Source organism: Mus caroli, unplaced genomic scaffold, assembly GCF_978045245.1.
Source record: "Mus caroli unplaced genomic scaffold, Mus_caroli_1 scaffold_10, whole genome shotgun sequence".
Lineage (NCBI taxonomy): Eukaryota > Metazoa > Chordata > Mammalia > Rodentia > Muridae > Mus > Mus caroli.
This window is the reverse complement of record NW_028227265.1, coordinates 96,007,555-96,026,619: the sequence shown is the minus strand read 5'-3', so window position 1 is coordinate 96,026,619 and position 19,065 is coordinate 96,007,555.

The following is a 19,065-nucleotide window of genomic DNA, read 5'->3' as shown; positions in this document are numbered from 1 at the left end:
CAGTGCTCTGAACCACTGAGCCATCTCTCCAGCCCTCAAGAGCTATTTCTAATGTCGTATTCTCCTCGTCAGCCTCCCTTCTCTCTTCTGAGAGGAATCTGTCTACCCAGTCACGTTTTGTGTGTGCCTGTATGTGTGTGTGTGTGTGTGTCTGATCCTCCTTTACAGGAGATTTCATAGCAGTGTTCCCACTGTAAAAGAAATACTTGCTCACTTTAGAGAAAATGGAAAATATATAGAGTAGCCATTGTTAAAGTTAGGTGTGTGTGTGTTTCGAAAGAAAATTAATTACAAATGACTTAAAGTGAGGAAAGTGATGAGTTTAATTTTTAAAAATAATTTATTTTATGCATATTGGTATGTTTTTGCCTGCACGTATGTCTGTGTGAGGTTGTGAGATCTTGGAGTTACAGACAGTTGTGAGCTGCCATGTGGGTTCTGGGGATTGAACCAGGGTCCTCTGGAAGAGCAGTCAGTACCCATAACCGTTGAGCCATCTCTCCAGCCCCAGTGATGATGTTATTTATCCTGCCGCAGTCAAAGTTTTGAAACCAGTGTTGTCTCAAACCAGAGATTTGTGTGTTAAAGGCTTGCTTATCCTGGTGAACGATAACTCAGAACTTCTGGAAATAGCATGGACCCAGATGACAGGGAAGGAAGTCATCACTGTGGCCCTCTCTCCAACCAGAGGAAATGGCCTTCAGGAGGAGAGCCCAGCTGGGAACTGACATCAGACACCTGTGGTTGGCCCTGCCCCTTGCTGAGTACTTCTCACAAAGGCTCTGTGACTCCCTTGTCCCTGACCCAGCCACAGCTTTCTCCCTTTTCTCTCTTTGTTTTCCTCAGAGGTCAGCCTGAACAGGAGTCAGCTGAGGGCACGGCTCATTGCATTTGATTTCCTAGGGCTGTTATAATAAACCGCCACAAGCTGGGTGGCTTAAAACAACTGAAATGTACTAGTTCATAGGTCTGGAGTCTGGATGTAGAAAAGGAAGATGTCTTTTGCAGGTTGGTCCTTTTGCAGGGTTCAGAGCAGGACACTGCTCCCTGCTCTTTCCTGGCCTTGGTGTAGGCTGGTGATCCCCGGTGTCCTGTGGCCTATAGATTAGTGTTCCAGTCTCTCCTTCTGCTTTCACACTGGATTCTGAGTGTATCTCTGTGCCTTCATCTGTTGTGAGCCAGCTTTCTCTGGCTGTAAACAAAACAAAGCAAAAACAAAACAAAACAACCCAACCCATGATAAACAACCCTTCCTTTATAAGCAGTGGTTCTGAAGGTTTGCATCCACGGCTGATTGGTCCTGATCCTTCTGTGTTTGTGCTAAATAAGTACTCCATGACTTGGGTACATAGTGGGGCAGAATCATTTGCTTTATGGTTAGGACTTAAGTAAGGGACAAGGTCCCACTGTTCCCTTCAAAACCATGACCCTAATGACTAGATTGCCTTCTTTCTATAAAGCCCCACCTTTTAAAACCTTCCCAGGGGCTGGTGAGATGACTCAGCAGGTAAGAGCACTGACTGCTCTTCCAAAGGTCCTGAGTTCAAATCCCAGCAACCACATGGTGGCTCACAACCACCCATAATGAGATCTGACACTCTCTTCTAGTGTCTGAAGACAGCTACAGTGTACTTATGTATAATAATAAATACATCTAAAAAAACAAAACAAAACAAAAAACCAAAAAACCTTCCCAATTGAACCAAGACAAGGACTCTATGCCTTTAGCACACTTGTGTCTTTGGGGGGCAGTTCAGAACAGCAAACAAACCTGGCATAAGGATATCTATCAGTCCCTGGACTTAGGGCCTCACCCTAATGTACTCTGACTTTATCTTTCTAGATTACATCCACAGAGACCTCATTTGAATAAGGTCATGTTAGACTAAGGACTACGCACAGGAATGATGCTCTAGGAGAACACGGTTTGTAGAACACACAACTCATTTCTATCAGCGTTCACACAGTCCTGGTGTTGGCCATGGGTGATGCCAGATCAGGCCTACTGGATGATAAGAGGAACAAAGGAAGAAAATCTTTTAAACTCAAACTCTCCTGAAATAAATGTGATGAATCAAGTTCGGGAAGACCCCAGGAGGACACAGATGAAGATTCTGCTGCCTTCCCTGTTGCCTGTAGGAAAAGGAGAGAGGCTTTTTGCAGAAGGAAGCATTCTAAACTGTCCATGGTTAGAACAAAACTCTCAGAAACATAGGCTTGGCTCGCCAACTGTTTTGGCAAGAGAACAGTGCAAAGGACACTATGTAACCTCTAAAGCTGGCTTTAGGAAGGATTTTTAAGAGCCCCAGAGAAGACTTATAGTGTAACATTAAACAAACAAACAAAAAGCTAAGACAAAAAAATTGTGTTTGCAACATGAGCTCAAACATGCACTAAGAGGAAATAGTCCCCCAAGACCGGGCCAGTGAGCTGGGGAGAGAGAAACAGAAAACGTGTGGCTTCCTGTTCCACTCTGGTTCTACATGTGTCTCGATGACCTACATTTCCCCCTCTCACTGATAACGTCATGCTTTTAGGAACTTTCAAAGTTTGAGAGCAGTTTTAGGTGGACTCAAAAGCTGCAAAGATTTAGAAAGTTCTCAAACCCAATATTCCGTTTGTACCAATGCTAAGTTCTGTGTTCAGAATAACGAATGAACCAGTCCTGGTCTGACCTATGTGTGTACTTTCACGGTGGGATTGGAAATTGTATGTACCGCTTAAACATTTTTGATAGTCCCGGGATTGGAATCCCGGTTTTCATGCACACTAGGCAAACCTATCTATCCCAAGCCCCTTTTCTTTCTTTGAGACTGGTCTCAGACTGTAGCCCAGGCTGGCCTCAGATTTGCGGTCCTGCCTCTGCTTCCTGAGTGCTGTGGCCCGTGGACATTGGCCTGCTCCTTACGGGGATTTCGAAAGCTTTGCCGTGTGCCTTATGGGGTTCATCTACTGGTTTCCAGCCTAGGATTTGTCCTTTAGGAGCACCCTGCTTGCTCAGGGAGCAAACTCCTTAAGCTCCCCTGGGCTTTTCTCAGAATTCCCATGGGTATTTTGTTTTGTTTTTGTTTCTTCCAAGATGGGGTTTCTCTGTGTAGCCATGGCTGTTCTAGACTTGCTCTGTAGACTGGCCTTGAACTCACAGAGAGATTTCTGCCTCTGCCTCCAAGTGCTGGAAATAGAGGTGTCTGCCACCACCTCTGGAACTTTCCCTGGGTTTTGATGGCCTCGATGATTTTGATGAGTAATAGATATTTTGTAGAGTTTGCCTCAGTTTAAGTTTGCCTGATGTTTCTCCTGATTAAACTGGAACTTTTCAGTTTCAGGGTGAAAATTACCCCCATAGAAGTTTTTTTTTCACCTTGTATCAAACGTTCTTTACTTCTGTAAGGAATGAAACACAACGAAATCCCTTCTAAAATCAGAATTACACCATCAAACAGTGCTTGTCTCTGGAGAATCAGGAGTGTTTTCTGATGACTTCATGTATAGATTTCTATGCAAAACAAAATATTTTATAGTTAGGAAAATATTTTTAAAATGATGAACTTTAAGAGGAAGCACACTGTCATTTTTCTGGAGAGACTCATCCCTGGAGACTAGGGACCACAGTGGCCATGGGAGGGACCTTAAAGCCCCTGCTTTCGCATTGAGTGGCAGAAAAGAAATTTGCCGTATAGGCCGACAGCCGGGCATACTGGGGTCACCAAATCCAGGTAGAAAGCTTCGCCATCCTGCCTATGCTCAGAATCGTCGTCGTCTTCGTCGTCGTCCTCATCATCATCCTATAAATACCATAAGAAAGGCTGCAACTGGGCATAGCTTTCAGGACCGGAGAGAGAGGGAGTCGTCTCAACCTCTCTGTGGCCCCGGCCCAGGAAGGGAAAGTGTCAGGTTGACAAGGAACACACCAGGGCCTGGCTTTGTGCTTCGGGCAGTCAAGATTACGAATGGCAGTACAGAAAGTAACAGCAACAAAAGAGCGCAGGGCCTGGCTGGGCAGACAGCTCTAATGAGAACACGGAGATGCATTCCAGGCAAAAGGGTAACCCAAAGAAATGTAAGCAAGCCTGGAGCCGAGATTAGCTAGCGCCAAATAAGTCATGCAAGGCTCGGAGCGTGCGGGCAGCTGCAAGGAGCCCAGGGCATCTCGGCGCACTCAGTCTGGCACAGCAAACCTTTGTGTAAATACTGACTTTTTTTGGGAAGACGCGGAGGGCGTCTCTCCCCCCACCCCCACCCCCCACTGGAGGCAGGGATTAAGGAGAGTTTATTTATTTATTTATTTATTTATTTATTTTTAAGCAGGCTATTTATAATTAGGTTTTATTTTAGATCTAATAAGTTTCTTAAAAAAAAATTCAGGGAGGGAAAAATCGTTGCCAGTCTCTGGCTAAAGTGCTTGTAAATGGTTTGAAAGATGTTACATTGAAACTAAGTTTGTAGGTTCCATGTAAACTCAAGGCTCCTAAGTAGGGTGTTCCAAAGCAGTCTGTCATCTCCTGGCTGGCATTAAAATACCTAGACAACCGCTCCCCGCCATTCAATAAAGCTGGATACTTCCAGAGAAAGCAGATTTTTAATTACCACTGACAAACTTGTACTCATAGGGTTCAGTTAACATCTTCTCAACTTCTCCCAGCGGGGCACAGCAGCTTCTACAACGTAGCCGTGGAGTTCCTTCAATGATTGCAGTTACTGGATCATTAAGGAAGGGATGGTTCTCCCTTGGTTTCAGTCCCCATCCATCATATTTTCCTGTTTTGCATCCTTTCCTCTCTCAAAATCGCTCAGCAGTTAGAAGCCCGCAAGCCGGTTGATGAAAGCCTTGGAGGTACCTGGATAGCCAAAGGAGTGAACTAAGCGTGTGAATGGAACCAGGCAGCAGTCACCAGAGCCGGGGAGCTGTGGAATGTAGAGGGGTGGGTGTTCTCGTGCCAGATCACCTTTAGTCTTGGTTCACCTCTAAGAAAGGTCTGCACTCCCCCGAGTGCTCAAAGGGACCATGCCTCTCCCTAGAGGGACGGAGACAGGAAGGATGGGTAGAGGCGGTCCCCCAGGAAGAGCAGTTTTGCCGGGAAGGAACCAAGGCAGCCTTCAAGGCTCTTGCAAAGACTTCCGGTGGCTGTTGTGATCCGGGCCCCCTGCCGGCTCTGGGTCGGTTGGGAAGTGGTCTGATCTCCTTGCGCCTTAATCTCATTTGTAAGAAGACTCCAGTGCTCAACCTCATCTTATTTTAGTAGGCAAACAGAAAAGTGTATATTTATCTATGAACAGAGTGGTATTTTGAAATTTCCACACTTTGTGAAAGAACGATGCCTCGTTGATTAGCACACAGACGAATGAGCTTTTTGTATGTACGCGTGGAGAACACGCTTAAACCTACTCTTAGCAGTGGGTTCCACAGCTGTAGATTTGGCTAGCCGTGGGTCAAAAATATTTGGGAAACAAACTGTATGTGTATTCAACACAGCCAGGCCGTTTCTGTTGTGTCCCCTATGCAATAGTGTGACAGAGACTCACACAGGTTCCATATCGTGCTTTTTGCTCACTTTTTATGAGTAACCTATGATGACTTAAGGTATGCAGAAAGATGTGAGCAGGTTTATATGCGGTTATTGTTAGCATTTCTTCTAGGACCCGCCCAACAGTTACCTAGCAACAGCCAGTTAGAGCCTGGCTTGCTATAAAAGGACTGTCTAGCCTCTCTCTCTCTCTCCTCTCTTTCTCTGCCTCTACTACCCCCCCCCAATACTCCCAAATGAATTTCATTTTATACTAGACCCATTTTATGGCTGGTACCTTGCGGGGGGGGGGATGCCTCAGCATGGGCCCACTAAGGCACCCCCTCTCCCTCCCCGCTACACCAGGCCGCCTTTTACAAAGCATATCAGTTATTACACAAGGGGCCTGAGCATCTCCATTTGTAGTCCTGGGTGCTCTCTCCTACTTCCAGATCTGTGACTTACCTCTATACCACCTGTGACGACCTCTATACCACAGCTAAGGCTTTGTCTGTTACAAGGGCATCCAAATCATTTCAAATCCCTAAAGACCCACAGAGCCGTTGCAATAATTATATTAATAAATAGCAACTGCGTAGGCCACATCCCATGCACTCAGCCCCCTTCTTCCAGGTGTCCTGTGCTGTGGCCTCCTCTTGTGCCCCGTCTTTACTCTGTCCAGCCTTCTGGTCTACTCCAACTGCGTACTCAGGCACCGAGGCCTTCATCCGTAACTAACCCTGGTATCTGGCAGTGTTTACAACATTGGTTAATTTCTCCTTTTCTCCTTCTCCTTCTCCTTCTCCTTCTCCTTCTCCTTCTCCTTCTCCTTCTCCTTCTCCTTCTCCTTCTCCTTCTCCTTCTCCTTCTCCTTCCCCTTCTTCTTCTTCTTCTTCTTCTTCTTCTTCTTCTTCTTCTTCTTCTTCTTCTTCTTCTTCTTCTCTTTTTCTCCTTGTCCCCCTCCATCCCCCTCTCTCTTCCTCCCTTCCCTTCATTGTCCTCCTCCTCCTTTTTCTTCCTTTTCTTTTAAATGAAAATAAATAAATCTTCTTTCCTCCTTTCTACCATTGCTTCAGCCCTCCATTATAGGCCTCATAGTGGGATTCTGGCCACCTCAGTTGTAGCTTTCCACAGAAAGAATTCCTTCTCACAAGCTGACTTTAAGTTTCCAGACATCATTTCAACATTTCAATAAATGTCCATCACATTAAATTCTGGCGTATGTGTATCTGATGTGGTCAGGGCAGTAATAAAGCATAATGAAACAATTGACCAAAGGCCTATAAAGGCTACACTTTTTTTTTTCCCCAGTCGGGACTCTGACTCCTGGGGTCCTGGGATCACAGCCGTACTCCAGCATGTCTAGCAAATCAATCCCTTTTTTATTTTGGTGAGGAAAAGCAACAGGCTGGCAGCTCACCTGATCAGTGAGGCACACTAGGGGGCGCAGTTGGTACTGGTCTATGTAAAGTAGCCACCTAGTGCTCTCCTGCCTGTGGGTGCATAGGTAAAGAGCTCTGCCCACAGAGGGACCAGGAACTGTGTCTGCACAGTTTTATAGGGTAAGGGGTGTTGGACAGGCAAAGCAAGGGTTTCCAGATGAGGGGACAGTGGTGGGAATCCTGGGAGGGTGTGCTTGGTAAAGGGCGATTGGGTTTGCTGGCAGTCTCACATATGGGGAGAATGAGCCAAGATGGCAGCCGGTGAAGGAGAGCAGACTGACCATAATGCAAAGGGGCACCACACATCAGGACGTGCTTTACGACCAACCGTGCAGCTGGATGCGGTTAGGTGTGATTAGGCATTCTGTGTTCTTGTTATTTCCTGAGACAGCGTTTCTCTATGTAGCCCTGGCTATCCTGGAACTCTCTCTATAAACCAGGCTGGCCTTGAACTCAAACAGACCCTCCTACATCTGCCTCTGAGCCAAAGGTGTGCGCCACCACGCTTGGTTTTGTATTGTAAGAGGGTGATTAGCCAGGCAGTGGTGGCACCTGCCTTTAATCCCAGCACTTGGGAGGCAGAGGCAGGCAGATTTTTAAGTTCGAGGCCAGAATGGTCTACAGAGTGAGTTCCAGGACAGTCAGGGTTATACAGAAAATCCCTGTCTCAAAAAACCAAAAAGAAGAAGAAGAAGAGGAAGAGGAAGAGGAAGAGGAAGAGGAAGAGGAAGAGGAAGAAGAAAAGAAGAAGAAGAAGAAGAAGAAGAAGAAGAAGAAGAAGAAGAAGAAGAAGAAGAAGAAGAAGAAGAAGAAGAAGAAGAAGAAAAAGAGGGTGATTAGACATCGGGGGATGAGATGGTGATATTAATTGCTGGTTTGATTGTATAGGGGAAGGACCAGTGGACTAGTCACATTTCTCCATGTGCCTGGGGGTGGGGGGACCTTCCTAGAGGAGTGTGGTGGCCAAGGGAGGAAACCTGCCCAGTTCACATGGCAACACAGGGCAGGCTGGGCAAGGATAAGAAGGAGGCGCTTACGGTCACAGGCATCCTCTCTGCTTCTCAGCCAGTGTGAGTTAAGCAGCCTTTGCTGTATCTTCCTGCTGCTAAGGTGTTCTAGTCCAACCTCAGGCTCAAAGCAGTCTCTCCACCTCCCCAAGGGCTGCAGCTCAGACCCATGAGCCAAGATAAGCCCTTTCTCCCTTATTACTATTATTCAGGTATTTTGTTGCAACAACAACAACAAGAACAACAGCAACAAAAGTGGTTAACACAGGATAATTACTAGTGAAAAGGAAACATCTTCAAGAGAGAAATTGGATGCAGGGGTGAGCTGGACTGAGTATCAGAGAAGAGGAGGAAGTGTGACAGAAAGTTTGCTAGTGGCTGCCTATTATGTAGCATTCCGGTATACCTGAGAGACAATATGCTCTTTTCTTTTGTTTTTGTTTTCATAAAAATACTTTCAGGTATCTTATTAGGTGGGGGGGGGGGTGAAGGGGAGCAGTTGCTGGGCTGGAGAGATGGCTCAGTGGTTAAGAGCAACAACTGCTCTTCCAGAGGTCCTGAGTTCAATTTCCAGCAACCACCTGGTGGCTCACAACCATCTGTAATGGGATCTGATGCCCTCTTCTGGTGTGTCTGAAGATAGCAATGGTGTGCTCATATACATAAAATAAATAAATAAATCTAAAAAAAACAAAAGGCAGTTGCTGAAGGATTCTGGCAGAAGACAGAAGTAGGAATGATGGGTTGGCATATGAAAAGAAATCAAGTCTGGGAGTGGAGGCAGAGAGTCCTGCTGGAGTTTTTCTAAGGTCTCTAATGATGCCACCCACGTCAACACTGTTTGCTGTGAAGACTCGGACTCATATTCTAAACACCCTCAACTTGGGCACGTCTAGTTCATTCAGATGCAAGAAGCTGAGTTGAGCTGTCTACTAGCAGGATGTAGTGATGGACTGTTGGGAAGACTGGCAGAGAGGCAGGTGTAGATGTCAGGAGAGAGCCCAGCAGGAGATCCACACTGTAGGTAATTAGCATTTAAACTTGAGGCAGAGGTAACACCCAGGATGCCAAGCCAAGGAGAGCAAGTACTTAGGGAGCTCGCTGCTGAGAGGGGGTGGCAGTGGCATTTGAAGTAGGGAGGGAAGGAAAGAGCTAAGCAGAGGCTGGAAGCTGCCTTATGATTGGTCAGGCTGAGAAAAGTTGCAAAGGAAACCAGGTAAAAATCCCAAGGGGATGGAGCCATTTGGGAGCAAAGAGAGGGTATGTCAACATCAGGAGAGCGCAGCACATGGTTTGGTTACATCCGGGGTCATTCTGCCTCCACGTACCAACTTTAAAACATCCAGACCCCACTTGGCTGATTATTGGTTCATAACTCAAGACTCTAGAGAGACCACTTCTTGACCTCCAGGGTCTCATGCGTCCTGGGTCAGAAGGTAAATCAAGTAGGATGCTCTCTAATCCTTCCTGCTCATCTCTTAGATCAGAGCTTCTGGATCATGAACCAATACCTCTCTTTGCTGCTCTGTGCTGAGGAAAATATCCGTGTGTCGGTTTTTCAGAGCGTCGCTTTGATCTCTCTCTAGAGACATTCCGGCGGGTGGGGGTGGGGAAGAAGTCTTCGCTGAAAGATTGGGTGAAGGGCTGATTGATGAAGGTCACGACCTTAGGACCAAAGCCCTCTTCTTGACATCAGAAGAATCTAGCCCGCTGCCAACCATTTACAATCTTGCCTCCCTCATGGCGAAACACTTCTACAAACTACCACGTGCGAAATGAATATTTGGCTTTATTAAAGGAATAAACAATCATGCGTAACAGGGTTTAAACTGAACGAGAGCCTGTATCGAGCCTCCAGATCTAACCCTCGTCACTTTAGTTGCTTGATATAAGGCGACTTCAAAACTCAACAGTATCTGTAGTACAGAGAACAGCCTTACCTGGTGGTCTTGATGGGAGAGAATGTGAGATTGCGCATGCTCAGAACACTGGTGCCCTCCTAACCTCCGAGATTCCCTTTCCTAACGTTGCAGCTCTTCAGTACCTTGTCCAAAACCCATCTTTGAGGAGGTGGGCTTGAGACAGGCTCTAACTATCTCCACACTTGGTCACCTAATGGATAAATTCTCTTTTGCCAAACTTGTTTTCTTGACCGACATAGTTTGAGGCAGGCGAAACCGGCTAGGGTTGGTGACAAGATTACCAAGACTTCATTTGCCAGCAGTGACATCACTGGTAGAACCATGTGTACTCCAGTTCTACCCCATGTGAGTACTAGTAGCTTTTTACCACGTCTATCAATTCTTATGATTATTAACTCTGAAGGATTTTATTGTTGTTGTTGGGTTTTGTTTGTTTGTTTTTAATTCTATGTGTGTGTGGCCCGTGTGTGCTGATTCAGAATGTCTTCCTGGATGGTCTAGCTAGCTGGCTTCCTCCTAAGTGCTGGGTTTATAGGTGAGCCACCTAGCATGTCCATGGTGCTAGAGACTCTGAACTCCCCTCCTCATTCTTGCCCAGTGAGTACTTTACCCACTGTGCCATCTCCTCCAGAGATTTTGAATGCCAGAATCTAGGAATGAGGAAGGAGGCTGGAGGATTTAACAGTGAGGCAGCGGATCTACAAATACGCCATTTTCTCGACTTTTCTATTATTCATGATCACAGCACAACACTGTGTGTGTGTGCATGTGTGTGTGTGTGCGCGTGTGTGTGTGTGTGATTAGTATTAATGCTTCTTCTCTGGCTAAATACACATTCCAACAGGCATGAAGTAGATTTTAGAGATGAATATGACTAAAGCTAGAAATAAATCTAAGAAATTAAGCACTCATTGGGTGGATTAGGACCAAATGCTGGTAGGCACCGAACACACACACACACACACACACACACACACACACACACACACACACACACATCTGCCTGCCTCCCTCCTTCCTAACTCCACCCACAGGTGTGTGGGTTGAGGACCGATCCTGGGGCTTCTTACAAGCTACCCCTGTAAGAGTGACACTGCTACCTCAGAGCAATATACCCAGCCCGATTTTTCCTTTTTGTTTGAAGACATAGTCTAACTAAGTAGCCCAGGCTAGACTTGAACACACTTACCCTGTAGTCCAGGCTCATCCTGAACTCTGATTCACCTTCCTCAGACTCCTGAGTAGCTGGGGTGCCACTGGCAAGCCTAGGAAAATATAGAGTTTTATTTCTAAGGAAGAGGGAAGATGTATTTAACATACAACTTCTTTTGTCATAATCTAGGATTATTCTTAGTTTCTGTCTCTCTCTCTGTTTCTGCCTCTGTCTGTCTGTCTGTCTGTCTGTCTCTCCTTCCAGGTCCTATGAGGTGAACAGATCATTGAGCTGAGCACTGCTGCAGTGCTGCTTTGCCACGGCCCTGAGGGCAACACGGCCAAGGAACCACGGTTACAACTATGATCCAAAGTAGACCTTTTCTCCCCTTAAAGTCTCTGTTCTCGGGTATTTTGCCACAGCAACAGGAAGCTGACAAACAGGAAATGTCGTTCACATTGAAGTTCTGGCAAGCTAGAATAAAGCTGTTTCTCGGCCCTTCACAGAAGTCAGCCTTAGAAAGGTAGTAGCCAAATATCTCAAATAGTCTTTTTTTTTTTTTTTTTTGCTATTTATTTATTTTATTTTGGTTTTTTGAGACATGGCTTCTCTGTGTAGCCCTGGTTGTCCTGGCACTTACTCAGTAGACCAGGCTGGCCTCAAATTCACAGTGATCCACCTGCTTCTGCCTCCAAAGTGCTGGGATTAAACGTGAGTCCCACCACTGTCCCACCCTTTTTATTTTAGAAATTTTTTTTTTTTTTTTTTTTTTTTTTTGGTTTTTCGAGACAGGGTTTCTCTGTGTAGCCCTGGCTGTCCTGGAACTTACTTTGTAGACCAGGCTGGCCTTGAACTCAGAAATCCACCTGCCTCTGCCTCCCAAGTGCTGGGATTAAAGGCGTGCGCCACCACGCCCGGCTAGAAAATTTTTTAATGATGTTGTTAGGATCAGACTTGGGGCCCTGCAAAAATGAGAAAAGTGTTCCACCACCAAGGCAGCTTTAGTCCCTTAGCTTGAATTGACATGTTATGGAGGTTCCCTATGTTTCAACTCAAATATTAAAAAAACAAAAAACAAAAAAACCCTAAGACCAAAAAGCCAGATGTACCCTGATGGTGACCTCCCACCCTATTACTAGTAATAACACTGAAATGACCAATTTGTTCTTGTTTTCTTTCTGCTTTTTTTAGCCTGTTCCCTTACAAAACTTACAAAACCAATCCCTTTGTACAACCGACAATAATGCACATTTCATTTTATGGAACTAAGTGTTGCCTGATGCTAAACAATAAAAATAAATACCAAGCCGGGCGTGGTGGCACACGCCTTTAATCCCAGCACTCGGGAGGCAGAGGCAGGCAGATTTCTGAGTTTGAGGCCAGGCTGGTCTACAAAGTGAGTGCCAGGACAGCCAGGGCTACACAGAGAAACCCTGTCTCGAAAAACCAAAAAATAAATAAATAAATACCAATTAGAAGGTTTAACTTGTTATAATTTTGTCTCCAGATGATCGGGCTTCCCACCCTGCCAGTGTGTGTGAGTCCCATCTTCTTTAATCTATTTAGGTTCATTTGTCCACACAGCATGTTCTGAGAGTTTTGCAAGACCCCAGCGGCTTGAGGAAGAATCCTTCCTCAGGTTTTTCCGGCCCCTTTGACTGTGACCAGTGTAGGAAACTTTCCACTTCAGAGATTGATGTAGGTGACAAACTGAGTTCATAATTAAGTTCAAAGCTGGGACACTAATATCTTATGATATTTTACCAAGCTGGGTGGTGGTGGCACACACCTTTAATCCCAGCATGTGGGAGGCAGAGGCAGGAGGATCTCTGTGATTTCAAGGTGTCGGCCTGGTCTACAGAGGGAGTTCCAGGACAGCCAGGGCTACACAGAGAAACCCTGTCTCAATACAAAACAAAGCAAAACACCCCCCTCAACCCCCCCCCAAAAAAAAACCCAAACCAAACCATAAAAGAAAGGAAGGGAGGGAGGGAGGGAAGGAAGGAGGGAGGGAGGGAAGGAGGGAGGGAGGGAGGGAAGGAAGGAGGGAGGGAGGGAAGGAGGGAGGGAGGGAGGGAGGGAAGGAAGGATCTTACCAAGACAGTGCTGATATGAATAGGCCGTTCTCAGAAGCCAGATGGATCTTTAATATCTAGTCTATGCCTGAGTCATATCATTTCCTAAACTTTTTTTTTTTTCTTTTCGTGTGTTTATTGCCGGATTTCAAAGCCGTCACCATTTCCTGTACACGCTGGGTCCCTCCTTAGCGCACCAGCTTGGCAGCCGCAGAAGGTGCAGGGCAGAGTGTGCTTATAGGACCAGCAAAACTGGTCAGCGAGTAGGGAGGCAAGTTTGTCATTTTGTAACAGTTTGGACCCAAAGCTTCTTATAATAAAGGCAGCCCCTCTGGTTCTAGTTTAAACAAGGAGAAAATGGATTATTGCTTTTCCAGAAGTCCATATTTGGCCATGCCTCGAAGTATCTATGCTTTTTTATTTTCTATCTTTCCATCCTCAACCCACGATGTACATCAGGGTAGCCCCAGTCTTGAGATCTCTCTATCTCAGCCTCCCCATGCTGGGGTTACGGAGTTGTCCCTCTATAACTAGCAGAGTATATTCTTCTGAAAGTACATACAGGCACCAAAGACATGCTCGGGGCCAGGCAGTTCGCTGCGTTCCTGTGCTGGCCAGCCCGTGGCACTGGGCAGTTCGCTGCGTTCCTGTGCTGGCCAGCCCGTGGCACTGGGCAGTTCGCTGCGTTCCTGTGCTGGCCAGCCCGTGGCACTGGGCAGTTCGCTGCGTTCCTGTGCTGGCCAGCCCGTGGCACTGGGCAGTTCGCTGCGTTCCTGTGCTGGCCAGCCCGTGGCACTGGGCAGTTCGCTGCGTTCCTGTGCTGGCCAGCCCGTGGCACTGGGCAGTTCGCTGCGTTCCTGTGCTGGCCAGCCCGTGGCACTGGGCAGTTCGCTGCGTTCCTGTGCTGGCCAGCCCGTGGCACTAGGCAGTTCGCTGCGTTCCTGTGCTGGCCAGCCTGTGGCACTGGGCAGTTCGCTGCGTTCCTGTGCTGGCCAGCCCGTGGCACTGGGCTGGAGAAACCCCACTTCCCTAAGTAGTCAGAGTCTGAATTTGGCCAGAGTTGTCTTTGAAAGTGGGGAATTCATAAACCATACTGCAGCTCATCAAAAATTTTGTCTTAAATACAAAATCAAAAAGTAAATCCATTGACGTCTCCATCATTCCTTTGACATCCACAGACATAAGCCTTTTCTCTGACTGCAGGCTGCCAACCAGGACCGTGTAAGACTCCTGCTAGCACAGGTAAGAGGAGCATTACCAAGCTGAAGGTGCCTGGAGCGAGGACTCAAGGCACTGCATAGGAGAAGTTTTGTAGATTTTGGTTTTCCTCCCACACCCAAACCTTCAGGATGTTTTGTGCACATGTAATTCTACAGTTTTTTTTTTTCTTTCTCTTTTAAATTAAGCCTTTATCAACTCTCAAACATTCAACTTATTTTCCTAAAGATTACAACTCTCTTCACACTCATAGTTGTTTGGTTTGGGTGATATTGAATTAAATGATGTAATTTCAGAGTACGACTTGCATAAACAAGGCTGGGAACAAATAGAATTAGCTTTTGGAAAGCTCAGGTTCTAGAGAGGGATTCGATTCGCCCGCCATCGGGCAGGCGACTCACTAGTTCTGAAAAGGCCAAGGGTCTTGAGAGCAAAGGCAGTTCAAAGGTCTATGCCACACAGGGAGGGGAGATGAGCTGATGGGACTTCACAGCTGGAAACCAAGTCTAGTGGTGCACACCTGTAACCCCAGCACTCCCGATACACAGGCAGGAGGATTGCAACTTTGAAACCATCCCCAGGGAGAGGAGGCTGTCTTGAAAAACCCAAAAGCAGATAACAACCAAAAAACCCAAACATAGGCATAAAGGAGAGTGTAATGTTACAACCTTAGCACTGTTCACATCACATGCTGAGACCTTTGGAAGGGATGCCAGTGTTGAGCAGCTGATCAAAACATTCTTGGCCAGGTCTCCGGTGGGACTGGTAATACTTTCCCATAGGACAGTGTGGCCGGGTACTTCCTGTGGAATGCTTTTAGTTAGAAGACTGCTAACTCTAAAAAATATATATATATATATTTTGGTTTTTTGAGACAGGGTTTCTCTGTATAGCCCTGGCTGTCCTGGAACTCACTTTGTAGACCAGGCTGGCCTCAAACTCAGAAATCCACCTGCCTCTGCCTCCCGAGTGTTGGGATTAAAGGCGTGTGCCACCATGCCCGGCCTCTAAAATATTTTAATATATTAACTCTGAAGAGGAGGCAGGAGAGAAGCCACTCCTAGTTTATGTTAGCAAAAGTCTGAAGTGAGTGAGTCTCCAGGAGGGTTCTCCAGCACCTTTGAGCATCAGGAAGAGGCAACACTTCCCTGCCAGTGTCTCCCGGGATAAAACAGATGATGGTCTGTGGCTGGGACATCTAAGCTTTTGGATGAAACTCCAAGCTCTTCAGTTCATTAATGCTTGGCTGGACTGCACGCTGAAAGGAGCCCTCAAAGTGAAAAGCGCTGGTGTTGCAGGGTGGATTGTGAAATTACATTTCTTCCTCACCTCCCTAAATCCTTGTAAATGAAATTATATTGGTCTAATCAGTAGAAACCAAGAACTGAAAAGCAAAACACTTGGTGCAAAGTGCCAGCCCAGTTGTGCTCAGAGCTTTCAGCACCTTGGCAGGGAGCCTCAAGCAAGAGGGCCCCAGCTTGGTTAATTCTTATCAAATCCATTAGAAAGATCAAGTAGCTTTTTCTTTTTAACATTTCTCCTATTTTTGTTCTCATGTGGATGAAGTATCTTGTAGACTGAAGATGTTCAGTGCAAGTCTTTTGCTACCTAGCAGCCAGGAAGTTCACTAACTTACAGAATCTGGATTTTAGAAGGCTCGGGGAGACTTGCAAAGGTAACACCGGATGATGTAGATCGCCTCTTGTGGGGTCCAAATGTCACTTATGAGCTTAGGAAACTTGGGCAGTTACCAACCCTTTTTATGCCTCAGTCCCCACATCTGCAAAATAGAGATGCTATTATCTGATTAAAAGAACAGAGTCAATATGGAATAAACAAGCTTGTGTGTGTGTGTGTGTGTGTGTGTGTGTAGTGAGTTCCATGCAAACATAAAGATTATTTTGGGGGCTGGAGAGATGGTTCAGTGGTTAAGAGCACCGTCTGCTCTTCCAGAGGTCCTGAGTTCAATTCCCAGCAGCCACATAGTGGCTCACAACCATCTGTAATGGGGATCTGATACCCTCTTCTGGGGTGTCTAAAGACAGTGACTGTACTCACATACATAAAATAAATAAATAAACCTTAAAAAAAAAGATTCCTTATTTGTGTTCATGTGTATGGAGGAGGCAGGGAGTGTGCACAGGAGTGCACAGGTGGCCCTTGGAGGCTGGAGGCTCCAGATCCGCCCTGAGTTGGAGTCAGAGGAGGTTGTGAGCGGCCTGACATGGGTGCTGGGTACCTGAATTCAGGTCCCCTAGAAGGCTAGTTCACCATCTTACCTGCCAGACCACCTCTCCAGCTCCTCCGTGAAAGCTAACAGACACGGTTTGTTTTAAACTTGGCGCTGACTCAGTGTATTTGCCAGTGTCAGAAACAGTTTAGTGTCCTCAGCATCCGCCCGCTGAGGATTATCCTTCAAGGCTTTCGTTAGTAATAATTCCTATCAGGACTAGACAAGGTAAACTGAAGCCTAATGAGATTTATGTTATATTCAGGGGCATTTCTAAAGGGTAAGACACAAATATTTGGTCTTTGTCTCGGGTGGTTCCTGGTGTTGTGTTCCACAAGCTTCTGGAACCTTCCATCCTGTGTCCCCTTAGACCTAGAGATGGAAATGATCCTCTGAGACTGAGATGGAAATGAGGCATCAGCCTCAGTCCACGAACTCCAAGGAAGGCAGACAAAAATCTCTGAGGTGACACTCAGTGAGTTTCCAGTGGGCAACACACAGCCACGAAGGAAGGAATGAAACCTACGGCATGTCCACCCCACCCCACGCCCTCTTCATCCCCTCGACTCTGCTGGCCCAAGTTGTAGCTCTTCAACTGGCAAAACCTGACCCAAGATTCAGGGAAAAAGACAGTTTCTTTCTCCCCTCCTGGCTGCTACCACAGCCAGGACCTGTTGACTTATTCTACCATGAAGCTTACTGTCTAGGATAAGTGTGGTGACTCAAGGGTGTGTCAAAGGGAGCATACGACAGAGGCTGGTCGCCGCAGAGGGAAGAAAGCAGGAGAATGTCTGAATGTTGGTTCTTCATCTTGCAGGATCAAATGTTATTTTACCAAAATATCCAGAGACTGGGAAACTACACCCCAAGGGCAAATCCGCAGACACTCAATTCACATCAGATCAGTGTATAAGCCAGAAAGCCTCTCTGAAGTTTCTGTATGCAGACTGGACTTGGTGTTCCTGGCCAGAGCTGCTCCTCTGTCTGGAATGAAGTTCATAGCTGGGCTTGAAACTAGAAGGTAGTCCAGTTAAGCCTGCGGTTAACAGTTTAGAAACAAAAACAAAAACTGGCTGCATTTGAGGTATGTTCTTATCTCAAACCTAGCCGGTTCTTCTGAAATGAGAGAATTCTAGTTACAGAATGGCTTACAGCTCCTGGGTTGGAGACACAGGCAGAACACCATACATTCTCCATATTCTGTTTCTCTAATATCCATTTTGGTAAACTGTTTCGGTTCACATCTCTGCCCTCAGGTGGGTTAATATTCCTTTATAACCTACAGAGTATGTGAGAAATGCCAAGGGTCTTCTCACTAAATCCCCTCCATCCATCCAAATAAAGCCAGACACTTATGTATGGATGCTGTTGCATCCTACCCAGCCTGGCTGAGCTACGAGCCCCCTCCCAACTTCCCTTGAATCCACGGATAAAAGACACACACAGTAGTTCATTTTCAACTTGCCTTCTGGGTACAATTGCTGGGGGCTTCTATCTCCTGCCCGGAAAAATATGCCTTATCATTACTCTTAGCTTTGCTCCTCCCACCTGCCCTAACCTTGGTTGGTCAGTTGAATCCTGTCCCTGCTCAATATCTCTGACCACCCACCTATAGGAGCAGCCACAGTCCATGGCTCCTCCCAGGACCTCACGTGGCTGCCTGGTTCTGCTCTCTTCAAAACTTGTTGAATTCCTTCTTCTCCCTTGCATCTGTCTCCAGTTTCCTCCAGGGACCAGGAAGACCCACCTGTACCTTCTGCCTAGCCATTGGCCCTGCTTTCTTTATTGACAGATCAAGAACCAATTGGGGAATAGGGCCTCAGCATCATACCGCCCCTTCAACGACCTGACCCTCACTCCATGTGAACTCATCTCTGGGGCTTTGTTGCTAAGTCCTTGGGCAGCCTCATCTCACTGCTGCCCTCACACACTAACTGCGTTTCAGAAGAGCAGACATGGCACAGCAGAACCTGCTCAGGAGCACTTTAGAGCCCGTGGAGAGTTTCAAGGTAGTATTTTTTAAAGGCACTGGGATGGAAAGCTGCCCTTCACTTGTCTTCAGCAAATGCTCTACCTCCAGGCTGCAGCGTCAGCTCTGGTTTTACTGTTGGAGACGAGGGCTCGCTAAGTTGACCAGGCTGGCCTAGAACTCACGACATAGCCCAGGTAGACCTTGGACGTTCCATCTTCCCACTCGGCACTTGGAGCAGCTGCACCACCTGGCTCAGTTCCGTAATTTTGTTGTTTTGCTGAGAGAATTTCCATGACCAACAGAGTTCTGACTTCACCATCAGGACTGCAGACCAAATGACAGTTCAGTGGTTAAGAGCACTGACTGCTCTTCTAGAGGTCCTGAGTTCAATTCCCAGCAACCACATGGTGACTCACAACCATCTGTAATGGGATCCGATGTCCTCTATGCCTGAAGACAGCTACAGTGTACTCATATACATAAAAAATATATATTTATATATAACACACACACACACACACACACAGGCACCAGCGCCATGT